This window comes from Theropithecus gelada, unplaced genomic scaffold (genome assembly GCF_003255815.1).
Source record: "Theropithecus gelada isolate Dixy unplaced genomic scaffold, Tgel_1.0 HiC_scaffold_2668, whole genome shotgun sequence".
In the NCBI taxonomy this organism is placed as follows: domain Eukaryota; kingdom Metazoa; phylum Chordata; class Mammalia; order Primates; family Cercopithecidae; genus Theropithecus; species Theropithecus gelada.
The window spans coordinates 1-5,376 of record NW_020259140.1 but is presented as its reverse complement, the minus strand read 5'-3'; the positions used below and the strand labels follow the sequence as shown (position 1 = coordinate 5,376).

General features: G+C 48.5%; 1 non-coding gene and 1 pseudogene across 1 annotated transcript; both read left to right on the top strand.

The window, feature by feature from the left end:
- Positions 1-1,892: 1,892 nt before the first annotated feature.
- LOC112617588 lies at positions 1,893-1,996 on the top strand. The gene has a single exon (XR_003117930.1). It is a non-coding gene; the product is annotated as a small nucleolar RNA U13 (small nucleolar RNA).
- Positions 1,997-3,050: 1,054 nt separating this feature from the next.
- LOC112617587 lies at positions 3,051-5,053 on the top strand (annotated as a pseudogene).
- Positions 5,054-5,376: the final 323 nt, after the last annotated feature.

The window sequence follows — 5,376 nt, the reverse complement described above, 5'->3', positions numbered from 1 at the left end:
GAAGGAAGGAAGGAAGGAAGGAAGGAAGGAAGGAAGGAAGGAAGGAAAGAAGGAAGGAAGGAAGGAAGGAAGGAAAAGAAGGAAGGAAGGAAGGAAAGAAAAAAAAGGGGGTACCATTATGAAAGAGCAGAAACTTGAGTCCTGGTCCCTGTTGCAAAGCCCTTCAAAATACTTTAAGAGTATTAGTGTAGAGGTGAGAATGGAAACAACACCTATCAAAGCATTTTAAAGACAGGCATTGGAAAAGAGTCCCATCATTTATCAGCGAAAAGGTATTTCTAAAAATTGGAGGAGAGGAATCCTCTCTTAGTCATAACAGAGATGGAGGAAAAAAGATCTGGAGACAGAAAGTAGGAAGCTCAGGAAAGAACAACAGCCTGATGGAAGCTTCTGCATGTTCCTTGTCCCTCCACTGTCACCCCTCTCAAGCTTCCCATCTGTTATGGGTTGAACTGTGTCCTCTCAAAATTCATATGGTAAAGCCCAGCCCCCAGCACCTCAGAATGTGATCTTATATAAAAATAGGGCCAGGTGTGGTGGCTCATGCCTGTAATCTCAGCTATTTGAGAGGCTAAGGTGGAAGGATCACCTGAGGCCAGGAGTTCAAGATCACCCTGGTCAACAGAGGGAGACCTTATGTCTACAAAAATTTAAAAATTAGCTGGATATGGTTGTGCACACATGGCTGGTTGTGCAGACACATAGCACCCAGCTACTTGGGCGGCTGAGGCAGGAGGACTGTGTGAGCCCAGGAGTTTGAGGCCGAAGTGAGCTATGATCATGCCACTATACTCTAGCTTGGATAACAAAGCAAGACCTCATCTCTTAAAAATAAATAAAATAGGGTCATTGCATATGTAATTAATTAAGATGAGATCATACTGGGGTAGGGTGGAGTAAGGCAAACCCTAAACCAATAAGACTGTGTCCTCATAAAAAAGGAAATTTGGACACAGACAACACACAGGGTGAATGTCATGTGAAGATGAAAACAGAGATCACGGTGATGCTTCTACAAGGTAAGAAATGACAAAGATTGCCAACAACTACAAGAAACTAGGCAAAAGCCTTGGAACAGATTTCACTTCAGCCCTCAGAGGGAATCAACATTGCCAACACCTTGATCTCAGATGTCTAGGCTTCAGGACTGTGAAACACTACAGTTTTGTTCTTTAAGCCACCCAGTTTGTGGTACTTAGTTACAGCAGCTTTACAAACGAACACACCACTCCTCAGTAAAGATTTCCTGTCTCTCCAGTTAACATCAGCTGTAAAAATGTCCTTGCCAAATCAATGCTGTGCTGAGCCCAAGTATTGACAACCAATAATCTTGATCTTTTGGGGACTTTTGCAACCCCAAAGAGATGTTTGTTAACCCAAATCAATTTTTCTTATCAATGGCCTCTGATCAGCTATGTAGAAAGATCCATCAATAGTGATGCAACCTGCCTGAAAAAGGAGAGGAGACCCATGGCATGCCATGCTCACTGGTCCACAGAAACATAGCGGGCTGGAGCGGCAAAGACATCCTGCCCCAGTACACAGAATGTTTCTGCATCTGCAGTGTTTCTTGGTAAGATTGTTTCTTGGCTGGGTGTGATGGCTCACGCTTTTAATCCCAGCACTTTGGGAGGCCGAAGCTGGTGGATCATGTGAGGTCAGGAGTTCAAGACCAGCCTGACCAACATGATGAAACCCTGTCTCTACTAAGTACAAAAAAAAAAAATTAGCCAGGCATGGTGGCACATCCCTGTAATCCCAGCTACTTGGGAGGCTGAGGCAGGAGAATCACTTGGACCTGGGAGTTTGCAGTGAGCCAAGATTGTGCCACTACACTCCAGCCTGGGCAACACAGTGAAATTCCATCTCAAAAAAAAATGGAATGTTTCTTGATCTTTTTGTAGTTCATGAGCATGATGACTAAGTGTTTATGTGCATGTGTGAGATGTGCCACCCTCAAACCTTGTTATAACATCAGCACATTACCCATACAACATGAAAAAAATGTTTCTTATCCCTGACAGTTCTCCAGTTCTCCAAGAGGGCCTCCCTCAGGCACTGTCATTCCTTCCACAGTAATGACACAGCACCAGGAGAGGCCATCAGAGGGGCACAGGCAATGATCCCATGTCTTCAGCCTTCAACACTTTGAGGTGTATGCATTCCAAGGTCACAGTCATAGGGACTGACAAAGATGAACAAACTCATATTTCCAAGACTTGGTATTTCTCAGAACTCTCAGAATGTCAGGCTTCTGCTGATAACTTCAGTGTCTGCTTCTTGAATCAGAATCCTCCCTGAATCCGAATAGCAACCTTAATGGTTCTGTCTCTACACATGAAATCCCCAAATTCTCACTTTAGCTTCTTCCACCCTAGTCTCTGCCTCCCACTCATAAGAAACAGGACTAATAGGCTTACTCTCTCATCTAAGGGGCATTTTGGCAAAAGACTTTTCTGGTGGGTCATATCTCCTCTGGCAGGAGCTATCCCCCTGACTTCCCTGTTAGGACTCCTCAGGATCTCGGCTTGAGCTCAGGCTACCCTCCCTGGATGTACTAACTGCCTTGAGGCAAAATTCTCCATTTGCACGTCAAGTGCTTGCCTGATTCAGCTCAAAGCAGATCAGACTTTCTTAATAAGGCCACATTCTCTTCTCTCTTTGCCTTCTGCACACCAAGCTTGAACCAAAACTTGGTTCTTTATGAAGGACTTCACTGAAGGCCACAGGAAGCATCGAGCACAATCTTCTAACCCAGCACCAAAGCCTGAGCCTTGGCAGACACATGGTCCAAGTTCCAAAATGTAAGTTACACTTTAAGTGAATCTGGTGAATGGGCTGGAGCCTTGGTCTGGTGGGGAGTGCGGGGGTTTGCTGGGGAGGAGAGGAAGGGACGGGGGTGTTGGGGGGAAGCCCTCCTATCCGTCTTTTTTTAACAGTTACTCCTCTTCCTTTTTCTCTCTGGTTTCTCATTACTCCAACCAGCAGAGACCAGCCCAGGATGAAGACTGGGCAGTAGCCTGGGAGGAACCGGGCTTTGGTAACCAAAGGGGCCCCAGGCGGCCTGGGAAGCGTGGAGGTCCCAGCCTGCCGGCAGGAAGCTCAAGCCGAGCACTGCGGCAGCTCCATGGGGCCCTGGCGGAGGCAAAGGCACAGCGTGGCGGGCTGCGTATGTGAACAAGGTGCGCGGCGGGGCCACGGTCGTCGCGGAGCCTGAGCACATTAAGGAGCGCATCAGACTTCAAGGGCTGAAGTGCAAGGCAGCAGCTTTTGATTTCGGGGGCAACCAACTGGCACTCGATGGGTGGAAAAGAAGTGCCTAAACAGCAAGCTGCTTACCGCAGTCTCGGTCAGAATTTGTGGGGGCCCCATAGATGTGGGTGCCTGGTGGGGTCCTGGCGCCGACAGCACTCTCGGGTTTGTGTGCTGCGCACAGTATCCTCATCACCGCACAATGGAAGCTGCAGAGCTGGGGTCAAAATGAGAAGGGGCAGCTGGGACCTGCAACACCAAGAGAATGGAAGCCCCCAGACTCACTGAGGGTCTCTGCCAGGAAGTGAGTGTGTAGGAGGCCTGTGGGCGGAACTTCACTTTGGCCTTGCCAGACACGGGCACTGCGTTTGCGTTTGGGGAGAACACGATAGGGCAGCTGAGCCTCAGCACCCACACAGGAGCATCCCCAGCCCCGCAGAGATCATGGACAACGGGCAGCCAATTACTAGAATGGCCAGTGGAAATGAATTCTGTATAATGGGCGGCAAAGGAAACCTCTGTTCCTTCGTGTGCCCTCAATATGGTCAGCTGGGACCCAGGCACAGTGATTAGTGTAAGGCTGCCAGCTGGTGCCGGTGCCACGATGAGTGGCCCACCTTCACTGAGAATGAAAGATGGGCAGATTCTGCCTGTACCAAAGGTGGTTTTGAGACCCCCAGAACAGGGCAGGAACCCCTCCCATTTTCCTTACATGCTGTGCTGACTGAAGCTACATTCAGCCTTGCGGCCACGCAACCACAAACGTTTCCTTTCACAAAAATAGACCAATCAAATCTGACAGAGAGTACGCTGAGCACAAGCATCTTGGCTAATAGTGGGCACTTTGCAAAAGATTCTCCCCAATGCACTTGCCCAGTAATGTCCCAGCCTGTCCTAACCTGGCCTTTGCTTCATTTCAGTAGTAAAATTCACACCCCTGGGTGGAGATTCAAGATGCTAATGAGACATGCATCACATGAAGAAGCATGTCCAGAGACTGCCTAGGTACAACTGCCGCCAGACTACCCCAAACATACAATGATGTCACATGGAGGAGCTCCAAAGCAAATGAAACCCCAAACTAACCTGCTGCCAGGGAGCTAGCTGCAGGTCTCTTCCTGTTGCTACCTCCCCTTCTGCTCAAGCTGAGAGCTCCAATAAACTGCCTTGCTCAAGTCCATCTCAGATTCTTGGTCTATTTCTATTTACTAAGGGTCAAGAACCCACCAGCCAGTAACAGTTGTGCAAGTCGCGGCCTGTGATGCTAACCACACATTGATTCTGGACTCCAACAAATGAGTCTTCTCCTGGGGCTTTGGTTGCTATGGTTGGCTGGGCCACTCAGAGCAGAAGGATGAGATGGTCTCCGCTTGGTAAAGTTGGAGTTTGACTTCCTTGGGTGTGGGGCATCCCAGATCCATGTTGGTTACACCTGCTCCTTTGCTGTCTGTGAAGTTAGTAGTCTCTTTTTCTGGGGAGCCCAATATCTCCCGTGAATCTTCCAAGTACCTGAAAGCAGTGCAGGACCTCTGTGGCTGCAGAATCAGGAGGCTGGCTTGTGGGAAGAGCAGCATCATTGTAGCCGCCGATGAGAGCACCATCAGCTGGGGGCTGTAACCAAACTTTAGGTAATTGGGATACAGGGAGCATGAGCCCAAGTCTTCCACTGCAGCCCAAGAGGTGAAGACTCTGGATGGCATCTTTTCAAAGAATGTCTCCAAAGGCTACTCACACTCCTTCGTGATAGTGCGAGATGAAATTGAGACCAGGAAAGAGAAGATCAAGAAACAGCTAGGGCCGGGTGTGGTGGCTCACCTGTAATCCCAACACTTTGGGAGACCGAGGCAGGTGGACCATCTGAGGTCAGGAGTTCGAGACCAGCCTGACTAACATGGTGAAATCCCGTTTCTACTAAAAATACAAAAAAATAGCCAGGCATGGTGGCACATGCATATAATCCCAGCTAATCGGGAGACTGAGGCAGAAGAATCTCTTGAACCCAGGAGATGGAGGTTGCAATGAGCCGAGATCATGCCATTGCACTCCAGTTTGGGAACAAGAGTGAAACTCGATCTCAAAAAAAAAAAAAAAAAAAGAAAGAAACTGCTAGAATACAATCCCTGA